The sequence below is a fragment of the Dermacentor variabilis genome, chromosome 10 (assembly GCF_050947875.1).
Source record: "Dermacentor variabilis isolate Ectoservices chromosome 10, ASM5094787v1, whole genome shotgun sequence".
NCBI classification, from domain to species: Eukaryota; Metazoa; Arthropoda; class Arachnida; order Ixodida; family Ixodidae; genus Dermacentor; species Dermacentor variabilis.
The window spans coordinates 130,879,015-130,892,652 of record NC_134577.1 but is presented as its reverse complement, the minus strand read 5'-3'; the positions used below and the strand labels follow the sequence as shown (position 1 = coordinate 130,892,652).

At 45.9% G+C, this 13,638-nt stretch overlaps 1 protein-coding gene and 1 non-coding gene across 2 annotated transcripts in view; one reads left to right on the top strand and one right to left on the bottom strand.

Moving 5' to 3' along the window:
- LOC142560961 (myb-related protein B-like) overlaps window positions 1–13,638 on the top strand; it is a 315,010-nt gene that overhangs the window by 121,592 nt on the left and 179,780 nt on the right. The gene's annotated exons all lie outside the window — the stretch shown is intronic.
- TRNAP-CGG (transfer RNA proline (anticodon CGG)) lies at window positions 10,195–10,267 on the bottom strand. The gene has a single exon. It is a non-coding gene; the product is annotated as a tRNA-Pro (tRNA).

Here is a 13,638-nt window from a genome sequence, read left to right as displayed (position 1 = left end):
ATAAACATGACTCGCTGCAGCAGAGACTGTTGAACGCCACGACAACACCACTACCGCAAACACACTGGCGGAATGAAGAAAAAAAATTCATACAGGAACTCTTCTGGGAGTACTCTAAGTATGCATAAGCATTGTGCCACTTGCTCATCACGCAGCTCGATGTCATTGTCACTGTAATTGATGCGGCCAGTATGAACGACAATGCTGCGGCGACATGAAACGCCCATTTATGGCCTGCATCTGAGAGAGTATTGACATGTTAACTTGTTTATCTTTTACAGGGGAGCGCTTTTACTGTCCACGAAATGTTATCGCGCAGCGCAGGATGCGTCTACATGTATCGGAAGTTTCTAGAACGTTGTCGATGCTTCTATCTGCTGTCTGTTGTCCCCGAACCTTGTGTAATCTGATTGCATGTCTGCGCAACGCGAAGGGCGTAGAACTTTGTGGAAGGCATGCGGGTCCCAGCGATTACAGTCGCCGACCGTTTAGTCGGACCTCACGGGGACTGCCAAAATGTCCGAATAAACAGGTGTCCGAAAAAGCAGATTAAGAAAAAAAAAAAAAAAAAAAAATGAAATCCTTTATTTCCACGCACTTATTCGGGCTCGGCAGTAGGCTTGAAGAAATCGTGAATACGCCGTTGCACGCTGTTCCATTTACACGCAATCAGAAAAGCCTGAATCTCGGAGAGGGTCGTACGGTCACTATAGGCGGCTGAAAGCCGCCGTCGTTGAGTTCTGCGCATGTCAGTACAGCAGTGTCAGCACTTGTGAAACTGTCAAATGAGACGGTGTCCAGAATCGCAATGCAACCACTGCACAGGTCTTGGCAGAACCTTTTCCACGTCAGTAGGGAGCTCATCGGAAGGTGACAAATCCTAGGCCTCCCGGCACCCACTTGCCGGCAGTCTGTGCGGGCACTGTTGGCGCCATTAGACACTTGATGTGATGTTTCCGTATGCTGTGTTGGATCACTGGAACCTCGACACAGCTCTCAAAGCAAACACCACCATGCCAACTCGCTACCAAATGTGCATTCCAACTCAGTTTCGATAAACTTCATATTGGTAATAAGTGTTTTTTTATGACATCGCGTCTTCTAAAGTTGAGGAATGCACACCACCAATGCGTCATGCGTACACGGGAACTATAAACTCTGTAAGTACACCCATGGTCTTGACCAAATGATGCCTCAAAAATACTAGCTCAAGTTCCACTCCCAAAAGGCTGCCTAAGTTTTTGAATTTCAACATAGCGTTCACTAACATACGAAGTGTAGTGCCAAAGCGAGATCAGTTATACAGCTATATTAGCGACACAGAATCCGATATCATCCTGCTAACAGAAACGGGGCTGAGCTCGGACATAGACGATAACAAAGTTTTTCCCTCTACCACTAACTTCACATTATACCGTAACGATAGACAAGGCCGAAGGGGAGGAGGCATTCTTATCGCTGTTAGAAAGATATTATCATCTTACCTAATATGTCACGATAGTAACCTTGAACTTTCATGGGTATGTGTCAATACGATACGATAAGAACAGTTTTTGGCATTTGTTATAGACCACCTGATAAACAGCAAGCTTTCATTGATTTGCTTTCCCAATCCCTAGCAAACATTAAACACAAGCTGCCGAATGTGCCGGTTTTTCTTTTCTGAGATTTTAATTACCCCCAGACGGGGAGACACGGGTTCCAAAACCAATTTTGTTAATTTTAGTGTGAACTGGATGATATTTAACAGCATTGTTCAGTTTTTTCTGCTGATTGCAAGTATCTAATTAGATTTTGTATATCTGCATTAGAACAAATGATGCGAAGTTTTTAATACAGAAATTCAGTCAATTTCTTACGGGACTTTTCAAAAACTTTACTTTGTCAACAGCACAAACAAAGTATATGGCCAGAACGTCGGAGAATAGCTCTAGCCGGTGATACTATTTTTATTGTTCTCAGTGCACTTATAACGCAAAAAAAGAAGACAGACGTAAACATAATTGCAATATTTTTGCTAATTTTCATTTGTATTTAGTGGCAATTAAAATTTAGCCAACTACTTCAAAAATAAATAAATAGCATCACCGCCTAGATCCATTTGACACAAATATATTGATACCAAACATTTTGCTGGTACTTAGAAAGAACATATGAAGATCCCCCGTAAGGCCGTGTGTGGTGTCCAAAAAAATGAAGCTGAGAAAAACGAATTTGAACTTTTAGTTCACTGCAAGTTTGAATGGCCTAACAACATGGCAATATGTATTGCATCACTATGTAGCCCTGTCTTTCAGCAACAAGTTCATGACATATATACGGCCATTGTGCAAAAATAACACTGAGATATTGGTTGCAACATCATGCATAGTCATTGAAAGCAATGCCAGAAAGCTAGGACCACGAGCTACACATTTCTATTTTAGTTCCTTGTTGAACAGAAGGCACACAAATGGCATCCCTATGCAAATAAAGCAGCTAAAAGTACATGGCCACAACAAAATATGTCCTTTGCACAAAGTTTATGGCTACACCAGAAAATATGGATTAAATTCCAGTGGCGGTCACCACATTTCAATGGAACCGAAATGCGAAAAAGTTCATGTACTCGTGTAGTAGCGCTTCCAAGTGGTTAAAAATTAATCCAGAATCATATCATGGTTTTGGAACGTAAAATCCCAGAATTCAAATAAAAAAAATGTATATCTCTTGCACACTCACACAATTGTGCATTTAGCACAGGTCACACCTGGACCTATAAAAGCCCAGGACTGTAGGCAGAGTCTGTAGGCAAGCTTGTTTGTCAAAGCATTTCTGTTTGTGTGATCCTTGTTCTACATGTCAAGCCTCCGATGATCCTTTCGCGCATGCCACACGCGGAGCACTTCAGCACAAGCTTGGCACAGAGCCCGTACTCCTTGGCGCGGTCCTTCGAAAGCATCAGCTTTTTCTTGCCGCAGACAGGACACGGCATAAGTCCAAAAAAGTATTGTACCACGGATAAATCCACAATCGAAAATTCCGTTCCGCTGTCGTTGACGTCCTATTTCGTGTCAACACTCAGCAGCTCAAACTTTTGCTCCGTGGCAGACTGCGATGCCCGGCGAGTTTTTGCGTTATCGGCGATCGCTGCGCACTTGCTACTTTCTTTGGTCGTGAAGAAAATGGTACAGTGCAGTCCTATTATAACGATACCACATATAACGATATATCGGTTATAACGATGGGTCGACATGAGAGTGTCATTTTATGCATTAGGTCTATGGGGAAAAAAACCATTTATAACGATAGGTTATTCACTGCATATCGGATATAACGATCAAAATTTTGCAGTCTGAACGGCGTTTTCCGTGCCAAATAATCGTAACACTTGTGTTGCTTAGTTCCCTGAAACGAACGATGTCGAGACGAGGTGATGTTTACCTCCGTAAGTTCGTATCTGCCGCCATTACCGCGCAGCGCGTCTCGCCCCGCCCGCGCACCGGAGAATAGCTGAGTAGGCGCAGCGCGCCACAAGATGGCGCTAGCTGCTTCATGTGCGTCGGCCACAGTCGCTCCGAAAGAGAGAAAGAAAAAAAAAGCGACAAGCAAAGCGGCGCGGTGGCGCCCGTCCCGCGTCTCTCTCGCGATAGCAGGCTGACGCCACCGGAGCAGCGTGCAACCAACGGTTCAAATGGTTCAACCCAGTTAGAAGATGGCGCCGACAAAGCGCAAAGCTGTGTCGCTTGACACGAAGATGGATATTTTGCAGGACTCTCGATGCGGCTTCAAGGTGAGCGCCCTCGTGAAGAAGTATGAGCTCGTCCAGTTAACGATATCAACCATCTTGAAAACCGGGAGCACCGCGATTGTGAAGGCAGGAGCTATCGGCGGCCATGCCGATCAGCGGAAAAGGGTTAGAGACCCTTTGTACGCCGATATTGAAGAGGCGCTTTACCAATGGTTCATCACCAATTGCTTCAAGAAGGCGGGCTTTGTGCGTAAGGACGAACTTCCCCAACCCGCTGAGACCGACCCGGTGGAAGTCGCTGACATACCGAGCTCTGGGAGCTCGTTCCTACTGGTGACACAGGTGTTGTGTCGAAGGAGGAGTTTTTGACTGCAGACAGTGCTGCCTCGTTCTGCGATGAAGTCACCGACTAGGCGATCGCCGAAGATGTGCTGTCTCGACAGACGGCAAAGTTGTGGAAGGTGGCGACGGCATCAGCGACAGTGACAACAAGATCGACAGTGGCTCCTTGACCCCGACCACGATGTCCATGCAAAGTGCACTGTCGTCGATCGACTCCTTAATTGATGTTATGCATGCTAAAGGATTGCCGCCAGTGTTCGCGCAGCAGCTGGAATCCATGCACACCGCGGTTGTGAAGCTGAAGCTGCCGCAAAAGCAAGTGCAGATTTCGGACTATTTCGGCGCGCCTAACCATTGACACGGTCATTGGCGCTAGAAATAAAGTTTGTTTTTTTACGGCCTACTGTCTACATCATATATTCTTTAGAGCAAGTAGCGAATTGGAGTTCGGAGCTGCAAAGGTATGTTCCGCGTTTAAAAAAAAATATTTTTTTTTTGATAACTTCAGTCCAGATATAGCGATCATCGGTTATAACGATCATATTTTTCATCTTTCTCTATATCGTTATAAGTGAACTGCACTGTATCTACATATTCTGTGCCAACACGCGAGGCTAGGGCAGACGAAGTGTTGATTCTAGATGTACCGAGCTGCAGCTCGGGACTCAATACGGCAGAATCTTCAGGTAGACAGCAACCGGCAACACCAGGTGCATGACAGGCCGCCTTCGCCCCTTGCCGAACGCTTGCCGCGTAGTAGTCTTCAGACGACAATCTCTTCCAGCCATTCGGGTGGTGAAAAAGACACCTTATCGAACGTTGTCGAGAAGCGATCGGCTGAACAAACGCTCACAGTGGCGCAATAAAGCCACAGAGAGAAACACGCAGCACACACGAGGGCGACCAGCCTGTCGGTAATGCGAGAATCGGCACCCAAACGGCGCCAGACCAATAGGAGCGAAGTGGCTCGGACCACTTCGAAGGAGCGAAGACCAATAGGAGTGCTATGGCCAATCAGCGGCACAGGCGCATCCTTCAGAAATGAAGCGATAGTGTTGGTTCCTTCTCACCTACGCCGTTTTGAACCGGTGCAAAATGTGCACAAAGAAAGCAGCTTCCAAACAAGCTCAAAATGGTGGCTGCTGGCCACCGCGTTCGCAATGACGATGGCACGAATTTAGAAAATTTTTGGTTATTATTTTTGCTAATTTCGCGGCCACTCTGACCCGTATAAGCGTGTTTTTTTTATTTTCCAATAAAATTTATGTTCTAGATTTCGCGGAGGGATTCTTGAATATATAAATGTAGCGAAAATGCACTTTTCCAAAAATCGGCTTTTTTGCGATTTTTTTGTCATTTCAAGACCCGCGTCTCCCCTGAACTGGACTATGCTGTCTGTATCAACAGGGACCTTTTCTACTGAAGCAATACAGTTTCTTGAAGTAACGGAAGATTTCAACCTACAGCAGATGATAGCATGCCCCACTAGAGGCGATAACATACTCGACTTACTTCTTACAAGTCACTCGGACGAGATTTCCGCCATTACTGCGATTCCTGGCTTAAACGATCATTGTCTCCTGCACGTTGTTATTTGTCTTCCACTGAGTAAGAAATCATCTACCCAAAAACTAATCTCTGACTACCAGAGAGGTAACTATGAGGCCATAAGCAGTGGACTAGTCATTTTGGCAAAAATTTCAGACCTCTTTTTCGTCACGCTCAGTGAACTCCAGCTGGGAGCTATTTAGAAACGCAATGCTAAAGCTAAAATATAAGTACATACCCACTATTGTCGCAAAATCAAACTATAACAACCCTTGGTTCACTAAACATGTAAAATCTCTTCTTAAACGTAAAAAACGTTTCTACAAAAAAGCAAATCAAAGTAGTAAGACTGCAGCGTGGGAAAGGTATCGCGCATGCATAAAACTGTATATTCAGGAGGTTAGTCAAGCTAAAGATAAATTTAACAGTCACGATCTACTCTCCCTTCTCCAATCAAATCCTAATCAATTTCAGCGCACGCTCTCCACTAAAGATGGATCTAACACCATCGAACTCGTTGACCTCGATAGTGAGCCTATCCATAATGATGAATGCGCAACCGCCCTAAATAACTACTTTTCTTCTGTATTTACTGCTCCCATTCACGTATCTTACCTGCCCACACTTGCTTCTTCAGTGCAAACTACGCCAGACCTAGACATATACGCGGAGGGCGTATTTAACCTAATCAATAGTCTTAAACCATCATCTTCCGCTGGCTGTGATGGTATTAGTAGTAAACTTCTGAAGAACACCTCTCATGTATCAGCACAAATACTCTGCGTACTATTCAAACAATCGCTAGAAACGGGGACCGTTCCCGGTGACTGGAAGAAAGCTAATATCTTGTCCATTTTTAATCAGGTGACCGCTCTAACCTTACCAATTACCGCCCAATCTCCCTTACAAGCATCCCCTCAAAATTACTAGAACACATTATCGCCTCAAACCTAATGAAATTCCTTAAAAGCAGTAACTTTTTCTGCCCATTTCAGCATGGTTTCCGAAAACACTTATCGTGTGATTCCCAACTCGCCGAATTCACCCACGACATTCTGCTTATCATGGACAGGAACCTGCAGATCGATGCCGTTTTCTTAGATTACTCAAAAGCTTTGGCAAGGTGCCTCACAAGCTCTTACTGCAAAAGCTATCTGGACTTGGAATCTGTAATAACTTACTCAGATGGATTGAACAATTCCTAACCGGGCGCACACAATACACTTCCACAAACAATCACCGCTCACCTCTTACGCATGTGACTTCGGGTGATCCTCAGGGCGCCTGTCTGTCCCCTTTATTATTTCTAATCTATGTAAACGACTTGCCTACTAGCATACATTGTAAACTGCGACTTTTCGCAGACGACTGCGTAGTTTACAACACTGTTAACCCCTCTGACGATGTTCTTTGCCTGCAGCGTGACCTTGATGCCATCTCGTCATGGTGCGAAAAATGGCACATGCCTATCAACTTATCGAAATGCAAATCTATGTCTTTTCCCCGAAAGCGCAGTCTTTCTCAGTCCACTTATCGCATTAGCTCTGTCAACATCAGCGCCACTTCATCTTACAAGTACCTGGGTCTTATTTTGACGTCATCACTCTCTTGAATAACACATATCGAAACAATATGTCGCAAAGCTGTGCGCTCACTCGCGTATCTACAAAGAAATCTAAAGAAGGCATCTCCAGAGGTAAAGAAGTTGGCGTACGTGACATTTGTCCGTCCGCAACTTGAATTTGTTTCTGCTGTCTGGTTTCCATCTCAAGATTACTTAGCTGCATCATTGGAATTCGTTCAACACCGAGCCGCCCGCTTCATTACTTCACATTATCCACGGTACACTAGTGTCACTTCTTTGAAGCAAACAATAGGTCTGCCAACACTGAAGTCTCGCTGCGTCATATCACGTCTTCGCTTGCTACACTCTTTTTTTTACAATCCACGGTCAAGGCACCACCTTCGTAAACAACCAACGAACTTAGTCTCGCATAAGTCACAGCTCTGCCAAAGCATGTTTACCTGGCCTCTCATCTGTCATGACCACTTCCTTCTTTCCTGATGCAATTGTTTATTGGAATGCGCTTCCTGACAATTTCGTTACCTGTACTGACCGCAAAAAATTTCATGAATACCTAACAAATCACTTTGAATAACTTTCTGTTCCCAGTGTACATTGTTCATGAACCCATCATAAACCACTCGGAATAGTCTACCCTTGTCAACCCTCCCACCTAGTCTTTTTCTTTTGTTTCTTTTATTGCGAATGTATTGCCGTATTACTTCTTTCAATTCGAATTTTTTCTTTGATTGTTTAAAGTCGTACAAAATCAGCAATGTTTATTTTTTAAATTTTTTTTCCTTTTTTTTTTGCACGAAACCACTCTTGCACGTGTTTGCATTGCCCGCCCTTGTGTAATGCCTTCGGGCCTTCAAGGTGATAATAAATGAAATGAAAAATGGCCTTCAGCAAGTCGAACCATGCACCAGAGTCAGTGCATAGTGCTCTCGATTGAGTTGGCTCAAGGAGTGTCCGAAAAATCAGACGAGAGGTTGATTAGTAAGTAAGACAGTCAGCGCTTGTCTGTGGTATTTGTTTCCTTGTGTCCTCGTCTTTTTCGCGCTGTTTCACCTGAGTTCTGAGAGGTTGCAAGTGTCCGAACTTTCGGCAGTTGTTATACATCATGGTCTATGGGGAGAATGGCATTGCCGCGAAGCAGACCGAATAATCGAGCATGTCCGAATTTTTGGAGTCCGGAAAATAAGTCGGCGACTGTACTCTGAAACATTCGACGACTGATCTACAAAGGCCGACGCGCTTGACCCGCTAATAAGATTTTCGACGATCACCGACTGTGGTCGCCGCTGTCGCCGTTGTTTGAGTGTAGCCTGTTTTTGAGGGCACAAGTTCGCCCAATAAAACCCCAGTTTCGCCTTTCCCAGTTTGGCTGCGTTCTTCACCTTCACTACCACGTGACAGTATGAAGCTAAAACAGTAACTCACAATGAAATATTACAGTATGTACCCAATTCTAGTGCATGCCATGGGCGGTGCAATCCGATACGAAATGAAAACCGCATTTGCTGCATTCGCAGCAGCCTGACGCCAGAACCAGCTTAACCTGCCGACATGGATGGATGCACGAATGGGGACAGAACGAGTTTTCGTATGGCATGATGATGCACTGCTTTCAGCCAGGTTACGAAAGTACGTTCAAACGATAAGTTACTTTACATGTTAAGCTGGCAGCAATACTTTATGTTACGTGTTCTTGATGTTCTGGAAAACCATGTATATAAAAAACGAACTAGCAAAGTGGTTAGTGAAAGTGTGCTGGAGTCGCTTGATAAATTCAGAATATCAAACGGAAGACGACTTGACGTGGTTCTTCACAGGCTACAATGATGTCCTATCCAACAGTGATGATCGACATCGGTTAAGTAACATTTCCTTCTGTGAAGTTAAAGCTTGCTTGTTCGGCCTTTTCCTTAATGCCAGAATTGCAGGCATGCTATGTTTTTCTTTGAAAAAGAAAGAATGCACACTTGATTTCTACAGTGTTTGTAGGAGCTCAAGTTTCACTCTATATATCCATAAATAGTGAGTGCGTGCTCCATTAGGGGGAGTGTGTCACAGTTAGCCAAATACTACTGCCACATGCAAACAGGCAGTTCTTTTCTTTCTGTCTCTTGTTTACTTGCACCACTCTCGTCAGTCTTGTCAGGGTCAAACTAACTGAAGTCAACTGTAGTACTAAACAGTAAGTACTCCCAAATGCCTTGTCTAAAGAAAATTTTATTTCAAGCGATTGCAGTTTGGCTGCAAAAGTCTGGCTTCCTGAGTAATGTGGCATGCTGTAGAACATTATGTCAATTAAAGATTGAATCCCCGCAGGGACGTGTGCGTCTGCAGCCGTTTGGTGTGTTGCGACACCACGTATTTGAGCGCACGAGGGTTGGGCCTTCTTGTGTCGAACCGTGCACGGTTTACCCTTGTCTGGGAAAAAGAGGATCCTGGGGGCTGAGCCGATGCTGAGTGTTGGGACCTTTAAGGCCGAAGCAACACACACCATTAGCCTCGGCTTGACATAGACTGCACCTCCGGACTAAGCCATCCGGTCGAAATCAGTAGTTGCCATTCCCCATCTTTCTCTCCAATCGTCGCCTTTCCCTCTCACTTTTAATCATTCCTGAAAGAAAAGGAGATTGACGTAATAGTTCTGCAGAAGCGCGCAAGGTACCTTTGTAGAAATTGCTACGAACGGGTAGATCTCTGATTTTCCCTTTATTAGAAAAGGAAATCGTAGCAATTAAAATAAAGGAAAACATATGTTTCAAAGAGGCACGCAGGTGGATACCCAACCTGCCCAAGAACACTTTTGCTGATGTGACGCATCAGGGGGCAATAAACGAGAAGAAAGCGGGTTAACCGAGGGGCCCAATTTTTATTAATCATATCATGAGAAGCCAACAAACACTGACACCAAGGACAACATAGGGGAAATTACTTGTGCTTAATGGAATGAAGAAACGATAAATTAATGGAAATTAAAGTGGATGAAAAAACAACTTGCCGCAGGTGGGAACCGAACCCACAACCTTCGCATTCCGCGTGCGATGCTCTACCAATTGAGCTACCGCGACGCTGTTTCCCCATCCACTTTCTTGGGTATTTATATGTACTAGTAGAACCCTGGGAGTGTTCGCCAGCGCCACCACTCACAGACCTTGGCGGCGGACGTGGAACGTCCTTGCTGCTGCAGGCGTCACGAGACCGTGATCTTTTTGGGTGAAGGCAACTGGTCAATAAACCCACATATGCTACCTGAAGGCATCAATGTTGCCGGATTCGAGACCCTCGTTATGCAATAAACGAGAAGAAAGGGGGTTAACCGAGGGGCCTGATTTTTATTAATCATATTATGAGAAGCCAACAAACACTCACACCAACGACAACATAGGCGAAATTACTTGTGCTTAATGGAATGAAGAAACGATAAATTAATGGAAATTAAAGTGGATGAAAAAACAACTTGCCGCAGGTGGGAACCGAACCCACAACCTTCGCATTCTGCGAAGGTTCACTATAGGCGGCTGAAAGCACAGTGACGGCAGCGTAGCACATGATGCGTCATCTTCAGACTCAAGAGTCATCGTCCGGCGGTGCACCAGAAACGTGACGAATCATCTCGCCGTCATCGAGCTCTACGCATGTCAGTACAGCAGTGTCAGCACCTGTGAAACTGTCAAATGAGACGGTGTCCGGAATCGCAACGCAACCACTGCACAGGTCTCAGCAGAACATTTTCCGTGTCAGTAGGGAGCACATCGGAAGGCGACAAATCTTAGGCCTCCCGGCACCCGCTTGCCGGCATTCCCCAGCGCAGTCTGCGCGGGCACTGTCGGCGCCATTAGATACTTGACGTGATGTTTCCATATGCCGTGTTGGATCACCGGAACCTCGATACATCACACAAAGCAAACACCACCACGCCGTCACGCCAACACCAGTCTCACAAACGGAAAACGTGGCCTACTCGCAGTGTCGTGCACAAAGAAACAAATCAGCTGCTGGATTGTCTTGACATGGCTTACTGAGACCGGAATTGCTGTAGCCACTCTATCGAACCAGGCAGAAACGATGATGAGCAGGGATTTGCAGTAGCGCCACTTCGTGGGGCAGCAAGGAGGCTCTGCTCAAAACAAAAATGGCGCTCTCGATCGAATTGGCTCAAGGAGTGTCCGAAAAATCAGACGAGACGTTGCAAAGTGTCAGAAATTTCCGCAGTTGTTATACATTATAGTCTATCGGGAGAATGGCGGTGCCGCGAAGCAGACCGAATAATCGAGCATGTCCGAATTTTCGGAGTCCGGAAAATCAGTTGGCGACTGTAATCCAAAGTTGCAGTGTGTTCAAGAGACGCACCTGAAACCTACAAACACTAACTTTCTTCGCAACTGCAGTCAAACCTTCATAGAACAAATCACGCGGGACTGCCAAAAATCGTTCATTATTTTGAAATGTTGTAACGAAAAAAATATGCAGATCCTACGCACTGTGGGAATCGATGTAAGCGAAGTTTTTTGTGCTGGATGCTTTGATTGATGATAATTAGCGGTGATGTTGTCAGCTAAAGCTTAATTGCTTCAACGTTTAAGCTAACTCGAGTTGATGTGGATTGATTTTAACACGGTGAGTTGATGTTAAACGTTACTTGGCGTGCACCACTGCTGTTTGTCTGCGTAGTACACAGAACACACAGGGAGAAGTGTTTCTTTGAGGCGTTGTTGTGCACCATGTTTTATAACTTCTGAGAGGGTTGAGCACTGTTATTTCCTCACATGGCACATCACATTGTGGCAGAAGTATTAAACTTGAATTGGATTATGGGGCTGTACATTCCAACACCACACGGATTATGAGGCCAGCCGTAGTGGCGGACTCCGGATTAATTTTGACACCGATATGTTTTTTAACATGTCCCAAAATCTAAGTGTGCGTGCGTTTTCTGTTTGGCCCCCGTCGAAATGCGGCTGCCGCGATTAGAATCACATCTACGACCTCTAGCAGTGCCATAGCCGTAAATCTACCGTGTCGGGCACAGAACTACATATTCATTTGACCGTCGACCGCTTCCGTACTGTCTCCTAGACTATGCGGTGCACTTTAATGCCGCTCTGCTTCTGCACGCCCTACGTAAGCTGCCGTCTTGACATATTTGCATGGCGTTAATTTTTACGAAATAGCAGCTACCTACTGTACCGTACTTTGAACTGAAGTGCGTGGTGGCAGGCGCCTCCTCCATATCTTGGAATTCTGCCGGGTTTTGGGCTGTCCCGGCCATAAAATTGCTTGTCACAGGGTTGGTAGCACCCCGAGGATCCATTTCGGTCGATGCCTTGTCGCTCCGGCCTACTTGGTGCCCACCCGGGTGTCGGGTGTGGCTAAGCCTAACGCGAGACTTAGCTCCCCGGCCACGTCGGAGATCTTCGAAGTCCGATAAGAAGTCCAAAAATGGGCCTACCGGCTCGAAGGTGGTATCCTCGTGGTCCATGTTGATCCCCTGCCTCACAGTACACTCACTCAAGAACAGGCAGTTTACTGGCGAAAGCTGCAGACAGGAACTTTCCCAAATTTACATAAACTATACAAAATGTTCCCAGGTCAATACAGGGACACATGCCCGTGGTGTGGCGCAATACCCACACTTTATCACATCACATGGGGGTGCAATACGAATAAGGCATTCCACAAAATAGAAAATCCGAGTGCGGAGCAGTGGGAGAGCGTGCTCTCCAGCGGCGACCCTAGCCTCCAACGGAGGCTGGTGGATCATGCCCGACGAGCAGCCACGCTCAGTGGTGCCCTGGAATAGGGGCGCCAACCATGCAGGCCGGAGATCGGCATCAACCAATAGAAGATGAAGACATCCGGCCCGACCGCTGAATTACTCTTTCTAGGGTGATAAAGTTCACTTCCTCCTCCTCCTTGAACTGAAGCTTATCCAGTTTCCCCGCAACAGCTGTCGTATAGTAGTAGGGTTTCCTTGCCGTCTCACGTCACCTTCCCCCCTTCCCTTTTATGGGAGCTGCCTCTTCTGCTCCCTACCCTCTACAGTTATGGCCTCTGGCCTGGCACGTTAGTAGAACGGGAAGCTCTGCAGTTTCTGCAATGCTTCTAAGGGGAGTCACGGTTAATTACAGCTGTCAAGCGGCTAATCTGGAGACGCCCAGGAAGCTCCAGAAGGCATTGTACACATTCGACATGGTGGGGAGAATACGAGCTTCTCCCATCGCCTTTTCTCTCTTACTCGCACTGTCATCTATACACACTCTGAGCCACCCCCCAACGCAGTGCGCCCCACAGCAGCAGCAGCAGTGGGAAAGTCGAAAGAAGAGGCAAAGAAAGCTGCGCTATAAAAACTTACGTTTATAAGCCTGTGGACAAACCTAGGAATGAAAATGACGTAACTTGGCAGTAGACGCGTGTGCAGACAAGCTTAAGAAGAGTGTAG